This window comes from Siphateles boraxobius, unplaced genomic scaffold (genome assembly GCF_051911475.1).
Source record: "Siphateles boraxobius isolate OS27281-9 unplaced genomic scaffold, OSU_SipBor_1 33, whole genome shotgun sequence".
In the NCBI taxonomy this organism is placed as follows: Eukaryota; Metazoa; Chordata; class Actinopteri; order Cypriniformes; family Leuciscidae; genus Siphateles; species Siphateles boraxobius.
Window position 1 is genome coordinate 12757905 of NW_027508953.1, and position 22594 is coordinate 12780498.

The following is a 22594-nucleotide window of genomic DNA, read 5'->3' on the forward strand; positions in this document are numbered from 1 at the left end:
ATAACCATTCATTGCTAAACTGAAAAATTAAGGGTGTACTCACACTAGCCAGGTTGAACCGTGCCCGAGTGCGTTTGACCACCAAAGCGCGGTTCGTTTGACTAGTGTGAGTGCTCCGAAACGTGCCCGTGCGCGGCTTGATTAACGTTAGCCGGCCCTGGCCAGCTTGGAAGAGGTGGGCCAGAGCACGGTTCAGTTGGACTCGGGCGCGGTTCGCATGCAGTGTGAGCGCTAACCGTGCTGGAGCACGGAACAGGACGCGTGATGTACGGGAACTGTAGTCCGTAATCAAAGCTGCAAAGCCCTTGCTGCACTTCAGCTGGTACCTTGCAAATCTCCTCATACGAGCAGCACGATTACGTGAAAGTTTTCGCGCCACTAAGGCGACACATCTGTTTAACAACAGGCTGTGAGAGGGCTGTGGACCACCGTGGACCAAACGACACAAAATTATCCACAAAGAAAACAGAGCGATGGACTCCATTGTGTTCCCAGACAGCCGCTCTTCTTGTTTATCCCGAAACCGTCGCACCATAATGACGTGAGCGTGCTCCGGCACGAATGCTGAAACCCTATGTGAGTGCAGGCCAGATGGGGAGGGGGGACGATCGTAATCGGGCCCGGTTCATGGCAACCGTGCCTAGTGTGAGTACACCCTTAATCTCGCTTTATGTGTTCCAAATTCTTTAGAAGTCTTGTAGATAGTCTCAGTAGATAACGCACATCTGTTTTCAAATGCTTTGAACTTGGGGTAAACATTATGGTGCATTACAGTGCCAGAACTTACACACGTGTGTGTAACGTTATGCACAATTCAACATTATTCTGTAGCATGTTTTCCAAAACAGTAAAACCATGGTATTGTTTCAGTTACCATGCCCAAGTGCTAAAGTGTAGTCTACAACTAAAAAGTAAACAATCAAAATATAAAAGGTAGCTTCTAAACAAAGACAACCGGTTACCCTGTGCATCTATTAAACAAATTATCTTACGAATGGATCAATGGCTGTTTTGGTGTAGGTTAAGCCAGGGCACATTCAACATTATACTGTCCCGGTCTTTACCAGACTGTAAAAAAAAGTCTTTACAAACAAACAGCACACACACACTGGTGCAAACATTAACAAAAATAACAAAAGACGCAGTCAGTTAAAAGATCAATTCATTCCACTTTAGATGACTCTTCCGAAAAGATTCGAAGTATTTGTAAAGTCACCGTTGATACACAAAACGGGTCAACAGTTTGTTTAAAAGTGTCTCGGCTGCCAAAGTTGACGCCCTGATGAAATACGTAAAACAAATATCCTACCTTGTGATACGATTAAACACTTTAACTCAGTTTCCTCTCAGCATAAAGCGCTGAATTGTTTTTATCGACTCGAACTCGGCCATTCACAAACACCATACAGTTCGTTCACTACTTATAACGTCCACTCTTTCCCTTCCCCCTATCCATCCTGCTGGAATCATTTTTCTCCTGCGTGACTATAAGGGGGATTTACTAAAAAAACACTTAAACAGGGAACACCCGATAATCAGGGGATCGAGCGACATGCCTACCTCTGAGACAAAGACAGTTCTTTAATTTTGCCTGACTAACTCTGATCCGCATGAAAAACATTCCTGACCATCTTTCAGTATTTTCCACTTACCCGTCCGGTTGTTTACCACACCTTCAATGCTCCCTATTTCATCATTTCCAGTGTAGCTAGACACCTTTTTTTATGATTTTTTTTTTATAAGAACTCATATCCGGACTAAATAATGTCTGTTCAATGAATTTTGAGCTATGAAAACGATAACCAGCCCTAGTTTTTGTTCTGTTAACTTCAGCTGTTCGCTAATCCACTCTTTTAATATGTAGGTCGGGACTCAAGCTCAGCTGTGACCTCTGTCTCATCAACAGATTATTTGTGAAATGTAGGTCTACATGTCATAGATTTTTTGTTTTTCTATTATGTGAAAATAATGAGGAGAATGTGGAGGATATGGGGGGGGTCGGGATTGTTCCCCGGTACTAAACTGCTGTACATCTTTGTAGATTTATTTGTGGTTAGACTACATTTGTGGGTCATTCCTGGTAGCCTATGCGGTGACATTTTGGCTTCATAAGTGTTGGGGGGGGAAAAGACATGTTTTTCATGTTTTTAGCATTCTACCAGAATAGTGACATGTTTAACTATAAGGAATACATATTGGTCAAGCTCAGGGACTCTGAAAATAATAATTATGGGTAGATTGATCAGACACTGTCCATGAAAATATTCCACCCTGTTAGGGACATATACATAGTTATCATAACATGCTAATAATGTAAATGTTTTAGCTTTTCTTGGATAGTAGCCTATGTCCCTTATACCATCTTAGAATTTTTTTTCTTCTTGAAACAAGCAAAACATTTTTTGATGAATAGAATATGTCTTGATTATTAAAAACTGGTACTTTTTGTGCCCATTTTTGCAAATAGGATGGTAAATAACAATAAAAATTGGCTCATAAACATATGTTGTTAGTGCTCCTCATATGTTGTATAGTCCTTCACGTCAATTGCGATCTCAAAATTCTGGTCAGTTGATAATACCTAGAATATCAAAATCAACTGCTGGCGGTAGATCCTTTTCCTACTTGGCACCAAAACTTTGGAACAATCTTCCTAACATGGTCCGGGAAGCAGACACAGTCTGTCAGTTCAAATCTAGACTAAAAACACATCTCTTTGGCTTAGCATACACATAACACATCATAGATTGCTATAATTCAATGTTAGGCTGCATAGTTTAGATCAGCTGGAACCGGAAACACTTCCCATAAATCCTGATATACTTTGTACATCATAAGAAGGATGGCGTCTACGCTAATATTAGTCTCTCTGTTTATCCCGAGGTTTACCGCAAACCGCCGGATCCAGGACATATCCAGATCTGAGGAAGGACCTGCGCCTGGACACGACGACAACGCATCCCTGAAGTACCAGCCTCATCAACATTGTGAAGGCCTCATGGACACCTCAACAAACTCATCTACATACCGGCGTGATGACTCCGACCCCGAACCAGATGAACTGGATAAATATTGTGAAAGTTCTGATCCAATCTGACTTCTGACCTATTATGCCGCCTAAATCATAATCATACACTGTTCGTTTGTTGGCCAAAGGGGGACTGGCCCCCTGACTGAGCCTAGGTTCTCCCAAGGTTTTTTTCTCCATTCTGTCACCTGATGGAGTTTTGGTTCCTTGCCACTGTCGCCTTTTTTTGCCTTTATTTGACATTGGCTTTTGGCTTGCTTAGTTGGGGACATTTAACGTTTAATTTTGAATTAATACTATTACAACTTTACTTTCCTGTTATGTCTGTAAAGCTGCTTTGAAACAATTTGTATTGTAAAAAGCGCTATATAAATAAAGGTGACTTGACTTGACTTGACTCACCTCACAAAATAAGACAAAAGTATACCAAACATTTAATGTTGCTGTCAAATTATTATTTAAAATGACTTGTCTAACAGGGTGGAAAGGAGCATAACAGAGTAGAACGAGTGGAACAGGGTGGAACACCAGTGTTAATAGGTTCAGTGAATGAGCCTCATGTCATTGTCCTGCATGGTTTGCCATTGGTAATGTGTGGAACTGCACCTATATAATATTGTTTCAAAACAATACAATTAAACAAAAATTCAAATTTCCTTTGGGGGAGGGACACAAAAAATAGCTATGTGGTACGTTCACACCGCCGCCGACTTGAGCGACAAAGAAGCTCTGGCCGCCCTGCCAAGGACGCTTGTCAAAAAGTACGGGGAAGCTTGTTGACGCTTTGGCCGCTCTGACGTAGCAGGGAGAAGAGAAGTGTCACAACATTAAAATGTAATAAACAGAAAAAACAAACAATATATTGAATAATCCTTTTATAATGACAGCATTTTTATAATCCGTTTTGGTCAGATTTGATGTGGGGAAAAAAGAATAATTAGATATTATTATTATTATTATTAACATTATTATTTGCATTAGCGCAATTGGTCAAATCGGCCGGTGTTACCTATGTTGGCATTAGTGGAATTGCATTAGCATGGTTTAAATCATATTTATCTGACCGCTATCAGTTAGTAGCAGTAAATGAAGAGATGTCTTATCGATCACAAGTTCAGTATGGCGTACCACAAGGCTCAGTACTAGGACCGCTGCTGTTCACTCTGTACATGCTACCTTTAGGAGATATCATTAGGAAACATGGAATTAGCTTTCACTGTTATGCTGATGATACTCAGCTCTATATTTCTTCCAGACCTAACGAAACTCACCAATTCACAAAATTATCGGAATGTATAGTTGATATCAAAAATTGGATGACTAGTAATTTCCTACTACTAAATTCTGTAAAAACAGAGATTCTAATTATTGGACAAAAAACTTCCACACATAATAACCTAGAATACCGTTTAACACTTGATGGCTGCTCTGTTAAGTCTTCGTCGTCAGTTAGGAACCTGGGTGTGCTCTTTGATACCAATCTTTAATTTGAAAGTCACGTGTCTAGTGTCTGTAAAACCGCATTTTTCAATCTTAAAAATATATCTAAATTACGTCATATGCTCTCATTGACAAATGCGGTACAACTAGTTCATGCGTTCATGACATCAAGGCTAGATTATTGTAATGCTCTACTGGGTGGTTGCCCTGCACGCTTAATAAACAAACTACAGCTAGTTCAAAACGCAGCCGCTAGAGTTCTTACCAGAACCAGGAAGTACGACCATATTAGCCTGGTTCTGTCAACACTGCATTGGCTCCCTATTAAACATCGTATAAATTTTAAAATATTGCTGATTACTTACAAAGCACGAAATGGTTTAGCTCCCCAGTACTTGAGCGAGCTCTTAACGCATTATAGTCCATCACGTCTATTGCGATCTCAAAACTCCGGCCAGTTGATAATACCTAGAATATATAAATCGACTGCTGGCGGTAGATCCTTTTCCTATTTAGCACCAAAACTATGGAATAATCTTCCTAACATTGTCCGGGAAGCAGACACAGTCTGTCAGTTCAAAGCTAGACTAAAAACACATCTCTTTGACCTAGCATTCACATAACACTTTATAGCCTTCTATAATTCAATATTAGGCTGCTAAGATTAGGTCAGCTGGAACTGGGAACACTTCCCTTAAATCCTGATGTACTCGTTACATCATAAGAAGAATGGCATCTACGATAATTTTAGTGTCTTTGTTTATCCCGAGGTTTTCCCGCAGCCTGCTGGATCCAGGCCATTTCCAGATCTGACGAAGGACTTTCGCCTGGACCCGATGACAATGCAGTGCTGAAGTGCCAACTAGCCTCTCCCTATGGAGGATCCCTATACCACTCTACAGATAAAGCGTTGTGGAATTTTTTGGTTTGTAAATCACAACCAATTCTAAATATAGCGCAGCTTTTACGGCTTCATGTCACGCCCATAGTTGCCCATAAATAGTCCGTGAAACGCCCACAAGTTAATATTCATCGATTGTGAAAGCATGGTGAACACAGAGAGGAAATCAAAAAAACGTAACTTCACTCAATGTGAATTAGAAGTTATCGTGGCGAAATGGAAAAGAGGAGAAAAATGTTGTTTGGAGGGCACAGTGTGGGCATTACTAATGTCAAAAAGGCACTTGAGTGGCAAATGGTTGCAGACGCAGTAAATGCTGTAGCCTCACAACATCGGACTGTGGCCGAAATAAAAAAGAAATGGTCGGACATTTGCCTCATTTACCAGCAAGTCTTCTTGCTGTCTGAAGATGCGTTCACTCCGAATCCTTCCATTTTCCACATCTTCTAAGAGCGCAAGATCAGCCATTGTGCGTCATTACGCATTGTGATGGGGCATTTTATTTCCATCCATTTAAATGCATCCATTTAATTTTAATAGATTAAAATTGCGGTTATAATCTACTTGGAAATGGGAAATAGTTCAGCGCAAATGTAATTTCTAGCAGTTTTCTGAATGTTTGAGACATACGTCATACGTTATTTTATCTAAAATAAAACAAACTAATGGCATATGCATGAATACCATGATTCCGTAGCTGATGAAGACATTTTTACTAAAACAACTTTCCCCAGTGGACAAATAATCAATCTATCTATCTATCTATCTATCTATCTATCTATCTATCTATCTATCTATCTATCTATCTATCTATCTATCTATCTATCTATCTCCCTAATTATCTATCTGTCTATCTGACTGACTATCTAATTGCATCTATATCTGCTCCGCCAGACGGACACATTGGCGAGAATATCAGTTTTGTACATTATTTCGTTCTGTTTACCATCTTATTTATGAGGATGAATTGTATAACATGCCAATATTATTGCAGAACATATTTCACTTTTCTTTTTGCAAATAGGCCCTATAGGGTTGTTTTCCACTGCTTTCAGGTAAGTTTAGTTACCAAAATCACACAAATAATACATACAAACGTTCCTGACATCTTTCTTACGTGTAATTGTACACTTCTGTTGAATATTTACTTTATAGAAATGGTTTTGTGTCTTCGAAAAAGTCCGTTAGCATCTCAACCGTTTTCAGAAGAGCTAAGTTAAGTTTACGTTACAATTGAGCTCTTGTTTTACATAAGTTTGGGTTTTTAACCACATTTTTGTGTTGATAACAGTTTTTGATAGTTTTGTTTTGCTGGTAATTTGTCAATGGGTGATTGGAAGTACGCTAATTTATTTAACTTGAAATAATTCACTGTAACGTAACTTCCTGTTAATGACATCACTTACAAAGATTGATAATAAGTGATTTCAGGAGGGACAGAAAAAAAACCTCCACAACAAAGGGGGAATTATTGTTTAATCATGATAATAATTTCATATGCATTTATTGCACAATATATTACCTTAAGATTTTTTATATATATTCTTTATCTTTTCTGCATTTCATCTCTGCTCGAGCTTGCAATAAATAAACCCTTTGTTCTATTGTAAATTCTATGCAACATTGTTGGCTCTGTGACACATTGCATGTTATTTTCTAGAAGATCATCATGCTGATGGCCTGCTGCACCCCCTGTCCAAGACAACCTCCACGGCTATGAACTCGACTAGTAAGCAAAACCTCAAACATACTGTTCAATAGTTGTGGGTCTGTAGGATTTATAATTTTGAAGTCTCACACTTTAAATTCATTAACCCCAGTTTTTTTCACTGACATTGTCCTTCAGAAGCCTGTAGGCTAAATAATCAGCTAAATAATAGGCAGCAAATATAATGTTATAATGGTCATAGTTATAATAATTCATTTAACTATTATGATAACAGGATATCATGGTCATTGGTATATATATATATATTATTTTTTTTTCTCTAGGTGTGTTTTTAATTATGTTGGCCAATGAGACAGACACCATACTGTCCAACTCAAAGGTATTTTATATGTATTTTTTACTGATAAATGCTGAAATTCTTTTTACTTTCAAATGCTGAATTCAGGGGGTCGACAACTTTAGGCACGCAAGTTATTTTTCACAGATATCTGTCCAGTTTACTCATGGCTCATACTCTTAGCCTTTTAAAATGTTTGAATGTATATCCGCAATACAATATCAGGGGGTAAAGATATCATTAGAGTTTTTAAAGTTATGGCTATGCTCTTGTTACCAGATGAGATATCATTTGACCCTGTGATTCTTCAGGACAAGATCTTGATGCCATCCACACTCAGTACATGAAGAAGGTGAGTTTCACAATAGCTGCCACTATCACAAATCAAGAGACAGAACACAACAGGCCTTCATCCATATGAACTCACACATATGTAGGGATGGGTACCGAAACCCCGTATTAAACATTAAACGGGCCCTGGGGCCAAATTAAGGAAGACCGCAGTATCGATAAGCTCAGATGTTATCGGTTCTGCTGCCGGTACTGAAGAAATTACACACACTATTTATTATAGACATTGTCTTGCAAATTCTGTGAGGATTTGGAGGGGTGTTGTTTTTCAGGCTGGTTGTTTGTAATTTTGTAAGAGTAGGGAGAGGCTGTTCCTCAAAGTGAAGACTTTTTACATTCGATAATTCAATTTCCGTACCTGATAAGTTAGATTTTCCTAAAAAACATCATGCACTGCTTATTTCAATTGTATTTTTCTTCTATTGAATTTATCCATGCTTGTAATTTGTTTATAATTTTCAATGCAGATTCACTCCTCTAAATAAATAATCTCTTGAATTTTTTTTATATCGCAATATATATAGCAGCAGATAAACAAAATATTTTATTTAAGGTTTTCAATATTGTGCAGCCCTAATATTGAGCATTTAACCTAACCCTAATTTTAAATTGAACCTGGAAATATAATTTGTGATACCAGATGAGATGTATGTATGTATGTATGATAGATTTTGAACTGTACTACGTTTGTATTACAGGTTTTCTGGGATCCACAGCGGAAGGCATCAAGGCGTGAGATGTTGGCTTGGACAGATGTACCTGTACACCACACAGACCTCTGCTTTTGCATGGATGGCTGATTACTACCATGTTCTGTATAGGTTTTATTATAGCAAAACTGAGCACCTGTGACAGTGGAATCTGTAGGTGTAAAGTAGTCAGACATCAGTACATTTAAAGTCACAGAGAGAAAGTTTTTTTTATTTTTTATAGAAGTTTCAAACTTTTTTCTCTTTCACAAAAAACACTGCAGTTACAGCTTTTCAAATTCTTCATTGGAGGTGCACAAATACTTTTCTTTTTTCAAATCACAAAGTAAGAAATGTATGCTGACATTTAAGGCGCGGCCACACAGGGGGGTTGAGCATATGTGACTGTGAATAAAAAGTGAAGTGTGACCACATGAGAATAGCCAAACAGTATAGATGATTCACAAAATTATACACCAAGAAATGTGCATAATTGGCCAAAATGTTACTGTTTATCAACAAAAATATGACCCTATGAGTTTGGTAATTTGTAGAATAGGATATGTGCACCTGCAATGAAGAATTTAAAAAGGTGTAACTGATGTGTTGTGTTTGTGAGAGAGAAAGGAAAGAAAAGAGGTTTGCAACTCATAAAACATTTTCTCGAAGACTTAAAATCTACAAATTGCACTGTTATAGGGACTCTGTTTTGCTTCAATAATACTAGATATAATACAGTGTCAATCTTATTAACTACTATTTATTTTGTATAAAATAATTTACAGTAACGGTCAAAAGTTTGGAAACATTACTATTTTTTATAGTTTTTGGAAGAAGTCTATTCTGCTCATCAAGCTTGCATTTATTTGACAAAAAACAGTAATATTGTGAAATATTATCATAATGTAAAACAGCTGTTTTCTATGTTTCCCTTTTCTATGTGAGTATATAGTAGTGTAATTTATTCCTGTGTATAATATTATATCATGTAACACTGAAGACTGGATTAATGATGCTGAAAATTCAGCTTTGCATCACAGGATTGAATTATATTTTAAAGTATATTAAAATAGAAAACCATTATTTTACATTTTAATTATATTAATATAAAACCTTCTTCATTTAAATGTTTATAAACCTGTTTGCACACTGTTTTTGCTGTTGTTTGTGCTTTGTTCTATAGTAAATGAACTGAATTAACCAAATACTGAGTCTGTATCTTTCGTATGTCGTTGAAAAGTCTCCAATAGTTTTGGGCAAATGAGGACAAGTTAAATTAGACCACTGTATGTCCGCCCATATTATATTAATTAAAAACTAAAATGACCAACTGGTTACCAACACACGACTGTTGATCCACGACGTTGCCACAACGTCGCAGTTACTTACTGACAACGTTACAAAGTTACGTCGTGACAACGAATCCAGGAATTTCACTTTTCCGGTTGCCACGACGTAACTAGTTACATTGCCACGACGAAAGTTCGGTCACCAGATTACGTTGCAGTTACGTAACAGTCACGTATTTTTGTTAGCTGGGTATGTGTTAATTTGCATTTCTGTTGCAGATCGATTAAACGGGTGTTCGTGTAGGCTGTTAATTGTAAGACTTGCTTTGTGAAGCTTCGTTTTATTCATTAGAGGCAGTATTGCCATTTATTTTACACAACGGTCTACAGTTTCACACACTTTCACGTGTTTCGTCCATCTGCCGACGGTGTCGCCATTTCTCATTTCACCCGTTTTTGTGCGTACGCCTGGCTCAGAGCTTGCGTGAAGGACCGCACATTTTAACGTCAAGTTTGCTTTTAATAAATACCAATTATTGCGTAGAGAGCGGCGTACGCCTTCTTTTGTGCGTACGCAACGTTTATAAATGAGGCCCCAGAACTTACCAATACGCTCCCTGAGTTTTCGTTCGCAGTTCTGACACATATCTCTCGTGGGGGCGGGGCTAGTAGCAGTGTGTTCTCATTGGCTACTGAGTTTTTGATTGACAGCTTCGTGACCTGGAAGTGAAGACGTCAGTTTTTGTTTTTTTTAATTGCAATATTAACCAACAGAACAAGTCGATACATACTTGAAGACGTCAGTGTTGTTTACATGTTTGAATGTGAGCGTCTGTAAGCGCAGCTTTCTATTTCATTTTACTGATATAAGTTTGTATCTGTATTTATTTGCTGGTACACTATATTGTTGAGAAGGAATAGTAGCCTACAGACGAATGATATCATTATCATTAGTCATCGTCACTATCAGGATACTGGATACTCGTGGTAAGTCTTTTTTTAGCTTGTTTTTTAGACAATACTAATACTATTTATTTGTACTTGCTTTTTATGGTGGTGAGGCATTTTAGAGCTCAGTGAGCCCATAACATTATACAATTGTCTTGATTCAACTGTTAGCCCAATCATTACATGACTTGTTTATCTACATACGATTATGTCTTTGATTAGATCATAGTTGCTTCGATTAGATAATATTCCCCCCAGCCACCCCAAACAACATTGGGCTAGAGTACTGTACAGTATCTGTACTGTGTAGCCTACAGTACAAAAAGTACTGTATCAGACAATGACCGATGCCATTGGACCAGAGCGCGGTCAATCACTGCCTGATTCAACTTTGGCAATGTAAAGCCTTTTTTTACCATGCCAATAAAGCTATTTAAACCTGAATTTCTCAATTTCTGATTAATTTGTGATGCAGAGTTTTTGAACTCAGACCACAGACCACGTCTCTGTTCATGATATGTAAACACACAATTATTTTGAAGTATCACCCTGGTCACAATATTTATTCTGATTACTTTTGTGTGATAAAGATAACTGATAAAGCTATTATATGTAGCTAGTATGAGTAACAAAATGCTTTTTCTGTGTCCTTTTTTGACTAATAATAATGCAAAAATTTCTGAGAAAAATGTTTAATATTTAATACTCTTTAATAATAAATATATGTCCAAATTCAAAACTTAATACATGCAAGTAATTATGACTGAAAACATCCAGCAGCTAGGGGATACACACTCGTGGATATATGTTTATATATAGGGCTATAACAGCCATCTACTGGTTACACAACAGCATTAACGATGATAAATGGTGCATGACTCAGATGTAAATATTTAGTACTGTAAAATCCCTTAAAACATTTATATAATTTGTTTGAAATAAATATTTTAAGTCCTCAACTTGTTACTGTATGTGAGAGTTCAAATCAGTTTTTATTGATTATAATATATTTCCTTTCTCATTTTCCAAGGAGTTGAGCAACTTTTCCATAAACAAAATTCTGATGCTGACACAGAGGATGGAGTGATAGTACCAGAGATACACTGTCCACATCAGACAATAATCTTACTTTGTTCAGACACATCACATTTGAATGACTGGGATCTTGATCTTCAGACACCTGATTTATTTTGTTTTTATAAAATAGTAAATATTTTAATTTCCTCTAGATCAAAACAAACACAGTTCACAAGTACACAAGAGGTTGCACTTAATTTATATTAGTTTATGCTGATCATGGATTAGCATACCAACAGCATATGAATGTTAAGGGAATAGTTCACCCAAAAATACAATTCTCACTTATTTTACTCACCCTCATGCCGTCCCAGATGCATTTTACTTTCTTTCTACAAATAAGCACGAATTAAGATTTTAAGGAGAGTAATCCATCTCTGCGAGTCCTAAAGATGCTTTAAAAACCACACACAGTGACCGTGATGTCCATGCGACCTCAGTGGATGAATCAATGCCTTCTGGAGTGAAACAATAGGCTAGACAAGAAAAATACTAATAATGTAAACCGTTTAAAACTATTAAAAATAATTTCCGACCAACTGTCATATGTACATGAATTACAATCCACTTGTATTATATGGACTCACAGAGATGGATTATTTCCTTAAAAATCTTTGTTTATGTTTATGTGAAGAAAGAAAGTCATATACATCTGGGATGGCATGAAGTGAGTAAATGATGAGAGAATTTTAATTTTTTGGACGGACTATCCTTGTACCCACCCAGTCACTGCTTTGTTACTTTTACTATAACAGGAACTGTTCAAAGGATCATAGCATCATTTAAAATGTATATGAATTTTAAATATGTATTCTTTATTTGTAATTGTGCATTTTGTATAGTAATGCTGTGCATTACATGTATATTATGCAGGTAATGTTTTGTGGATTCTGGTCTTTCCTGTCACAACATTATTGCATCCAAGACTTTCACTTTGATACTTGTGTATATGCCGTATTGACAATAAAGAATGTACATTTATTTGAATTCATATATTTAATTACTTTCATTTAACTGGTTGTATAAGTCACAATTGAAACTGTTGATGATTGTTAAAATTTTAAATTTACAATTTTAAATGTTAGAAGATAATATTGACTAAATTAAATAACTAAATAAAATTATCAGCATGATAAAAAACATTCTTTGTGTGACATATGTAATGAAATGCCCTTTGAGGTCTGTATCATTTGACAACAGGCCACGATTGTAATTTTTATATTGTTTAAATTCCTCTTATGTAAGTGATCATTAATGTTGATGGTGTAAATGTATATGCTGACAATGAGTAATGTGATGGACATGGTTGCCAACCTTGATTACCTGGTTGAAGTGAAACTTTCTTCTTGGCGGCTGAATATCACACACTATGCTAGTATTATTTTTAAATTGTAAAAGCTCAACTTAATCAGAGCCTAACATGCAAAAGAATCATCAGGAATAAACAAATATTCTCCGAAAACATTGGACACTATACAATATTTTCAGTATTATACAGTTGGCCTATTTTAATGTACAATTACACCTGAATAGTGAAAAGACTCAATAGATCTATTGCGCTCCTAAAAGCTTCTGTCGACAAAGTAGTAGCAGCAGGTAAATACAGATAAAATTAAAAAACAAACATAACTTAATATCAGTAAAATGAAATAGAAACCTGCGCTTACAGACGCTCACATTCAAACATGTAAACACAATGCTGACGTCTTCACTTTTGATCTGACTCAGCATGTACATGGAGCCACACATAATCGTGGACACACTCTAGATTTACTTATCAGTAAGGGTCTAAACATTTCATCAATTGTTATTAAGGATGTAGCACTGTCTGATCATTTTTGTATTTTCTTTGATATATTGATCTCTCCTGCCATTGAAGCTAGATCTGTGTCTGTCAAGAAGAGATGCTTAAATGAGAATACTAGTGTACTATTTATGAAGGCTATATCTTTAACACCAAGCATATCTGCTGACTCTGTTGATTTTCTCCTTGATTCTTTTAACTCAAAAGTTAAGAGTGTAATTGATGATATTGCTCCTGTGAAAGTCAGGAAGAAGAGTGGCAGACAAAAAGCACCTTGGAGAAACTCAACAGCAGTGCAAAATATGAAAAGACAATGCAGAAAAGCAGAGCGCATGTGGCGGAAGACAAAACTTGTAGTCCATTATAACATCTACAAAGACAGCATCCATGCTTTCAATAAGGAACTAAGCAAAGCTAGACAGACTTTTTTCTCGAATATTATAAACAGCAATATAAACAACACGCGCACTCTTTTTGCTACTGTAGAGAGACTGACAAACCCCCCAAGCCAGATTCCCAGTGAAATGCTCTCAGTGAGAAAGTGCAGTGAGTTTGCTTCTTTCTTCTCTGAGAAAATCAATAATATCAGAAAGGTGATCAGCTCATCCTTGAGTTGCGCTGGGGTCAGGCAGATCAAACAACAGCACGAGAAAGTAGCAACTATGTCTGATTTCGAAGAAATTGATGGCAAAATTTTGGAAGAAACCGTACAGCAACTAAAAACATCAACCTGCGCCCTTGATGCACTTCCCACATCTTTTTTCAAAAATGTGTTACACAGCTTAGAAGCAGATCTCCTAGAAGTGGTAAATGCCTCACTTCTCTCTGGGAGTTTTCCGACCTCCCTGAAAACTGCTGTTGTCAAGCCCCTCCTGAAAAAGAGCAATCTGGATAAGACCATATTAAACAACTATAGACCGATCTCAAATCTTCCTTTCATAGGCAAGATCATTGAAAAAGTTGTCTTCAATCAGCTGAACAAATTCTTAAGCTCGAATGGATACTTTGACCATTTTCAATCTGGTTTCCGACCGCACCACAGTACAGAGACCGCGCTCATAAAGATAATAAATGATATTCGCTTAAATACTGATACAGGCAAATTATCAGTGCTGGTACTACTCGACCTCAGTGCTGCATTTGACACTGTCGATCACAAAATACTTCTTGACAGGCTGGAAAACTGGGTCGGGCTTTCTGGGATAGTCCTAAAATGGTTCAGGTCATACTTAGGAGGCAGAGGTTATTATGTGAGTATAGGAGACCATAAGTCTGAGTGGACATCCATGACATGCGGAGTCCCTCAAGGCTCAATTCTTGCGCCACTCCTATTCAACCTGTACATGCTCCCAATGAGCCAAATAATGAGAAAGAACCAAATCGCTTACCATAGCTATGCAGACGACACACAGCTCTACTTAGCCCTATCGCCTAACGATTACAGCCCCATTGACTCCCTTTGCCAATGCATTGATGAAGTAAACAATTGGATGTGCCAAAACTTTCTTCAGTTAAACAAAGACAAAACTGAAGTCATTGCGTTTGGAAACAAAGATGAAGTTCTCAAGGTGAACGCATACCTTCAGTCTAGGGGTCAAACAACTAAAAATCAAGTCAGGAATCTGGGTGTGTCTCTAGAGTCAGACCTTAGTTTCAGTAGTCATGTCAAAGCAATAACTAAATCAGCATATTATCACCTGAAAAATATTGCAAGAATTAGATGCTTTGTTTCCAGTCAAGACTTAGAAAAACTTGTGCATGCTTTCATCACCAGTAGGGTGGATTATTGTAATGGACTTCTCACTGGCCTTCCCAAAAAGACCATAAGACAGTTGCAGCTCATACAGAACGCTGCTGCTAGGATTCTGAGCAGAACCAGAAAATATGAACACATCACACCAGTCCTCAGGTCTTTACACTGGCTGCCAGTTACATTTAGGATTGATTTTAAAGTATTATTACTGGTATATAAATCATTCAATGGCCTAGGACCTCAATACATTGCAGATATGCTCACTGAATATAAACCCAACAGATCACTCAGATCATTAGGATCACATCGGCTAGAAATACCAAGGGTTCACTCTAAGCATGGCGAGTCTGCTTTTAGCTACTATGCCAGCCGCAGCTGGAACCAGCTTCCAGAAGAGATCAGATGTGCTCCTACAGTAGTCACATTCAAATCCAGACTCAAAACACATCTGTTTAGCTGTGCATTTACTGAATGAGCACTGTGCCACTGTTCGTCCGACTGTTTGCACTGTATTTTATTTTATGTTTTAATTATTCTGATTTCTGTATTTTATCTTTTATTCTAAACTGTTTTAATTATTCTGATTTCTTTTGATTATTTTAATTTCTTCTATGTAAAGCACTTTGAATTACCATTGTGTATGAAATGTGCTATATAAATAAACTTGCCTTGCCTTGCCTTCACTTTCAAGTCACGAAGCTGTCAATCAAAAATTTATTTTATTTATTCTTTTTCAGTGTCAAAGATATTTTTTTCAGTTTCAATTTATATTTTCATCAGTTTCTTGAAAAGTTACGTTCATTATTATTGGCACAAAAGTAATTCCATACTCATCGCGAAGTTGTTTGGTTTGGACGGGTGCTGCTGTATTGTATTTGCGGAGAAGACGTCGGACTCTGAGATTTTGGGTTCATGACACCCTCCAGGACCGTTATCTATATGCAAACAACGTTATATCATAAATCATAGGAAACCCAGCAACGGTGATGATTAGCGTCTCCTCCATTTTCTCGGAATGTTTTGGTAGAACGAAAGTTTACATGAGCTGTGTCATAATGTGAAGGCTGCGTCCTTCGAAGGACCCAGCCTACCCATCCTTCTAAGGACGCTCCGCATGTAGCATCCAGGTGTTCCCGATTACCGCTCCTGGCGCCAAGCAACGGTGCGAGAGTAGCCTACGGCTGCCATCCTGATAATTCATTTTATATAATTGAATGAAACAGTATTTTGTTTATATTTTACTGGAGGAAATGGTGAGGATGTTTCAGTCATGTATTTTCGGCTTTCATAGCCGGATCATGGCCAGAGGTTTTCTGCGTCCCAATTCAGAAGCTACTTCCTGAATTGCCAGATTACACTTTAAACTGTTCAAGTATTGGGTGTTAACTTACGTAAATGTAATGAAAAGAAAAGAAAACATAGCATGGGCATATGGTTCAAATGTTCACTTATATCTTTGATGCGATTTTGTAGGCTAGTGCTCTTTTTATTATGTAGCATAAATGGACAATATGATGAATATGAATATGGTAAATATATTTAAACCCCGTATTATGGAGGGAAAAAACCCGGCTCCATCTGTGGGAAAAAACAAAACAATCCGTGGCGACGGTTGTGCAATCCGTCCCTTCAGTTTATAAACTGTAGCCTACTATGGCGGCAAATCAATGCCAATAATAATCGAGCGCAGAACTGATGTTGGCGCGCGCGGTAAATGACTTTCGCGAGAGAATAACAGATCTACACGCGATGAAACGGGAACTCGCGAGCTCATTCATACTCTGCGCGCGCTCATGACATCTCCTTGTACGCAATATAAGCTATGGGAAGCCAAACAAACCAAAAAGTGGGACGAGACAGCGGGGGTTTACAGAGCTCGCGCCGCGCTGACATGTCATCTGCGCGGTTCAATGGTCCGAGCCGCGCGACCGATTCGTCAGCGCAGCGCGGACGTGTTTCCTAGCGACACCCAGTGGGCAGCGCGGCGCGAACAATCCTCACCAGCGCTGCGCTGACCAATTTACGTAAACAGCGCAGCGCAAACCATACATACATGCAAATAAATGTACAATAAAGAAACCCCTTCTTCCTTACAAAATATTGGTTCTCTGCTGAAATTTAGGAGTTTTTCCCCACATAAGACAAAGAAGAAAAAAGACAAGATGAAATGCATACATTTCTTATGTTTATTATCTTTAATAGTGTTAGTAAAGAGTAGTGTGTGTGGGACACATCAACTGACAGATTCCCCTGCGTCACTGCAAAGCAGATTTTGATTTACATGAACCTATAGAAAAAGCCTTGCAAAATTAATAATTGCAAAACTGCTGTCAAACTTAAAATTAACATTACCTTGGCCGTCCCCTGGTATGTAAAATTAGTAAAAATGGGGCGTTCACAGGAGGGTTGAAAGTATGGTCCACCACTGATTGTGGTGATGTGGTATATATATATATATATATATATATATAGTGTGTGTGTGTGTGTGTGTGTGTGTGTGTGTGTGTGTGTGTGTGTGTGTGTGTGTGTGTGTGTTCAGGTTGATTGGGAGGGACACTTTTTCCAATTGATCGATCTTTAGTTTTAACATTTTATTCAAAATTAACAAATTATTGTTTTGATTATGAAATTCACATATAAAAAGCTTAAAGTGTATGATGGCTGAATGCAAAACTTACTACAATAATAAAATACATTACCTGAACATGTAAACTGTCCGATATAATTACCAGAAGGTTGGCGTGCTCCTCAAGACGACTACGATATTGAAAGTCATTGAAATTTATGCTTTGTACATCTCTTTATATATATATATTTTTATTTTATTTTATTTATTATTTATATATATATATATATATATATATATATATATATATATATATATATATATATATATATATATATATATATATATATATATATATATTTCCTCAGCCTCCTCATATATTCCTCATATATTTCCTGTTTTATTTATAAAATAAACATACAAGTACAAGACTTATGTCTGGTGGACCATACTTTCAACCCTCCTGTGAACGCCCCATTTTTACTGATTTTACATACCAGGGGACGGCCAAGGTAATGTTAATTTTAAGTTTGACAGCAGTTTTGCAATTATTAATTTTGCAAGGCTTTTTCTATAGGTTCATGTAAATCAAAATCTGCTTTGCAGTGACGCAGGGGAATCTGTCAGTTGATGTGTCCCACACACACTACTCTTTACTAACACTATTAAAGATAATAAACATAAGAAATGTATGCATTTCATCTTGTCTTTTTTCTTCTTTGTCTTATGTGGGGAAAAACTCCTAAACTTCATCAGAGAAGCAATATTTTGTAAGGAAGGAGGGGTTTCTTTATTGTACATTTATTTGCATGTATGTATGGTTTGCGCTGCGCTGTTTACGTAAATTGGTCAGCGCAGCGCTGGTGAGGATTGTTCGCGCCGCGCTGCCCACTGGGTGTCGCTAGGAAACACGTCCGCGCTGCGCTGACGAATCGGCCGCGCGGCTCGGACCATTGAACCGCGCAGATGACATGTCAGCGCGGCGCGAGCTCTGTAAACCCCCGCTGTCTCGTCCCACTTTTTGGTTTGTTTGGCTTCCCATAATCATGCGTGCGCGCGAGGGCTTGTATTGCGTGCAGAGGAGATGTCATGAGCGCGCGCAGAGTATGAATGAGCTCGCGAGTTCCCGTTTCCTCGCGTGTAGATCTGTTATTCTCTCGCGAAAGTCATTTACCGCGCGCGCCAACATCAGTTGTGCGCTCGGTTATTATTGGCATTGATTTGCCGCCATAGCCTACTCACAATATTTTTTTTAAATTGTAAATAAAAATACAAATATGTATTGGTGTAAACTCACAATAACAAGAAAACGTTGTGCTTTTGTAAAATAAAATAAAACAATCAGGCGCGCTTTCATGATCTCCTGGAGCGCGTCTCAAAAATGATCTGAAACAAAATATAGCCTACCTATACAAACTTGAAATGTCCACTTTTAAACGAACAAATTCGAATCTAATTTCCAGGTTCTAATTTGGCCTTAGAAAACCAATAAAATCGACATTTTTTCCCCTATTAATTTGTGAATATTTCAAATATTTAATAAAGGGGAAAAAAGTCATAAACAAAAATCTGAAAATACATCAATATTTTTTTTTTTTTTTGCGCAGCATTTGGTGTGTACAGTCAAATTCAACTTTTGGTGCTCAATTTTGCGTTTTAAAAATACAACCATTCATTTTTCGTTTTTCAATTACGGGTTAAAAAAGAAAAAGGAGTAGACGCAAAAGTACACGGACCTTATATTATTAAATATTTCAAATAATGTAGGCTATTTGTAGAACAATTTAATTTTGGGTCAGTGTACTTTTGCGTCCATTCGTTTTTGCACAAATAAAAGTAGTTGCGAATGATGTATTAGGCTATTAGTAGCCTATTTTAAGTTGTTTCCACTGTTGATAGAAAAATGCAAGTGTCCGCGCCCGCGCCTCCACACTACACACAAACACTTGGATATGCGTCAAAATCTTGTGTTTATTTATGATAATCTTAGCCCTGTATTATTATTGTCTAACCTGTAATATGACTGACATTTGAAGAATTGCTTTGCTCCTTTTTTGATAAAAGCGGCTTCTAAATATGTAGCTAGCTACTAATAATAATCATGATAATTAGTATTATTATTATTTGTGTTTAATTCTAACTATAAATGAGTTCACTGAAGACAGTAGGCTAATATGTTAATCATAAAATAATTTATGAATGTTTTATTTTTATATAATAAAACCTAACCTTGTGTGTACAGATATGCGACTGACACAGCTGGTAAGTATTCAACTGCCTTTATTATGCATTTTGTGACGTTACAGTTGCCTGCTAAGGTGGCCTCTTAGGACCCTAAAAGTGTCTCACAGAATATCCTTACATCTCCCTTATTCAGTAAACAAAAACACATTCATTGCGCATTCTTTAAGCATAAAAATAACTAAATAATTTGGTGCCAGAGGTTGCCAGTATAGCACACCGTAGGAGGACGGTCTTTGCCACCGCCTCATTCAAGACAGACTGTGTCACGATTACTTTAGCCTAACCTGAGAATGGAACATGACTCAACCATAAGGCTTTACATTACCTGGTGAACTCATGACCAGATACTAAGGCTCAACACATTTAATGTTTTTTATTTTTTGTTTTTTTTTTACAATAAACTTGTTATACCTCAACTGTGAAATAATGAGCCTAAAGCCGTCTGCTACAAATAAAGTTTGTCAGGGGCTTTTCTAATGCGCTCTGACCGTGTCTCTGGAGCTGCCTCTGGCTCCGTCATGACAGGTGCTTTCTCCTCTAAAACCCCTGGCTGATTGTTTGTTGCTGTTCATGCTGTGCACCTTTGTCCCTGTCCTCCTCTACTGAAGGAACTGCATTGCTGGCCTGTGTTTTAAGTAGCTGCAACCTGTTTCGTCTGACCAGAGCCCCGGTGTCCGTCTGGACTGCATAGGACCTCCGAGCCACTTCATTCAGCACTGTTCTAGCGCGCTGACAGTCCTGTCTTTCTGTGTTGAAAACTCTGACTCTGTCACCCGCCTGCAGAGGTTGCATTGCTTTTGCTGTGCGATCAAAGTATCTCTTTTGTTTTTCCTTTAATTTTTTCATGGCCTCCAGCACAGGTGTGTGGACTTGTTTCTTCACAGTTTGGATCTGTGTCTGTAGTCGTCGGTCCATGAGCAGTTCAGCCGGAGACTTCCCACTCGCCAGAAGTGATGCTCTATAAGCCACCAGAGCAAAATAATGATCCTCACCATTCTCTGTTGCCTTTGTCAAAAGTCGTTTCACTAGTTGAACACCCTTTTCAGCCTTGCCATTTGCCTGTGGAAAGTGTGGGCTTACTGTGATGTGTTCAAATCCATACTCTCTGGCAAACTGCTTGAACTCCTGACTGGCATACTGAGGCCCATTGTCTGAGACGACAGTCCCTGGAATGCCATGTCGTGCAAAGCTGCACTTCATATGCTTAACTATTCCTGTTGCTGTTGTGCTCGTGAGCAAAGCAATCTCAGGATAGTTGGAGTAGTAGTCGATCATCAGTAAATACTCTCTGCCTCTGAAGTGGAACAGGTCCGTCCCAATTTTTTCCCAGGTGTGCTCCGCCCTCATGTCTGTGAGCAGCGGTTCTCTTCGCTGTCTGTTAAGGCAAGTGGCACAGTCATTGATCATCTCTGCTATGTCACGATTCATGCCTGGGCAGTAAACAGTCTGTCTGGCTAGTCTCCTTGTTTTCTCTATGCCTAAGTGCCCTCTATGCAGTATTCGGAGGACCTCCTTCTGCAGCTTTATTGGGATGACTATTTGGTCACCTTTCAGCAACAGGCCATCAGCTACCGCCAACACATCCTGGAATGAGTAGTACTGTGGGCACGCTTGCTTTTGCCACTCATTTCGCATGTGCCATATCACTTTCTGGAGCTGGCGGTCCACTACCGTCTCCATTACTATTTTCTCTTTCAGGGTAGAGCTCACAGGTAGAGCCTCCACCACAGCATCCACGTGGCCTCTTATGGCTTCATATTCCTCTGTGCCGTCTGTGTTCAGTCCTTGTGCTGGTCTGGCCCTAGACAAAGCATCAGCCACTACCAGGTATTTCCCCGGCTTGTATGACATTTCATAGGTATACTTCTGTAGACGCATCATCATACGCTGAATGCGTGGTGTCAACTCATTCAAGTGCATTTTGCTTTTAGTTATGAGTGGCTTGTGGACCCTAAAAGTGTCTCACAGAATATCCTTACATTGTGTTTGTATATTTCTTTTTTATATGTGAAGTCTTTTTTTACTTATTCTATTACACTGAGCTTTTTCCTCCCAAAAATTGAGTTTTAGAAAATTGCAATGCAAAGCATCGATCCTCATAAACAGGTGGCCTGGTTGAATCATCGTGGGCACGATTTGTTAAACCGAGGGAACAGTTTAAGAATTCGTGATTACAGTTTATAAACTGAGGGGACGGACTGCACAACCGTCGCCAGGGATTGATTTTTTCCCCCACAGGAGACTTTCCAGGCTCCGTACTACGGGAATATAAAACCCAGTTGAATATAAAAAAGTGCAGTTCAAATGTTACTCCCGCTCGTCATCGGTAGCTGTCACAGTTGCTAGGCGACAAGAACAATCATCCGTCATTTCTTTTTAAATAAAAGTGCTGTCGTCACCGGCGCGCAATGACTTATGGGGCAGGATCGGGTAGGATAGACCGCAAAGGATCTATTTATGTATGCTTCCTTTCACGGGGAAACGAAGGGTGCATTTGG

The 22594-nt window shown here is 38.1% G+C and overlaps 1 protein-coding gene and 3 long non-coding RNA genes across 7 annotated transcripts in view; 3 read left to right on the forward strand and 1 right to left on the reverse strand.

Annotated features, from left to right (window-relative positions):
* The window catches only part of ddah2 (DDAH family member 2, ADMA-independent), a 27487-nt gene extending 25612 nt beyond the window's left edge, over positions 1-1875 (reverse strand). Inside the window, exon 1 of one of the 3 annotated variants that reach the window (XM_077195566.1) lies at positions 1653-1875. The gene's annotated coding sequence lies outside the window, so the exon portion shown is untranslated. Of the gene's footprint in view, positions 1-1309; positions 1594-1652 lie in introns of those variants that run through there. The other 2 variants (XM_077195565.1, XM_077195564.1) reach the window with 2 other exon arrangements.
* LOC143701887 (uncharacterized) lies at positions 169-3420 on the forward strand. The gene is made up of 2 exons (XR_013190183.1): positions 169-645; positions 1865-3420. It is a non-coding gene; the product is annotated as an uncharacterized LOC143701887 (long non-coding RNA).
* A 3102-nt stretch (positions 3421-6522) lies between these two features.
* On the forward strand, positions 6523-9210 carry LOC143701883 (uncharacterized). Of its 2 annotated transcripts, XR_013190179.1 has the most exons (5): positions 6523-6584; positions 7030-7098; positions 7362-7417; positions 7655-7727; positions 8425-9210. It is a non-coding gene; the product is annotated as an uncharacterized LOC143701883 (long non-coding RNA). The 2 variants fall into 2 exon arrangements; XR_013190178.1 differs by lacking the exon at positions 6523-6584 and having other exon boundaries at positions 6971-7098; positions 8425-9208.
* Positions 9211-10614: 1404 nt separating this feature from the next.
* Positions 10615-11849, forward strand: LOC143701886 (uncharacterized). Its single transcript, XR_013190182.1, has 2 exons — positions 10615-10691; positions 11683-11849. It is a non-coding gene; the product is annotated as an uncharacterized LOC143701886 (long non-coding RNA).
* The last annotated feature ends 10745 nt before the right edge of the window (positions 11850-22594 follow it).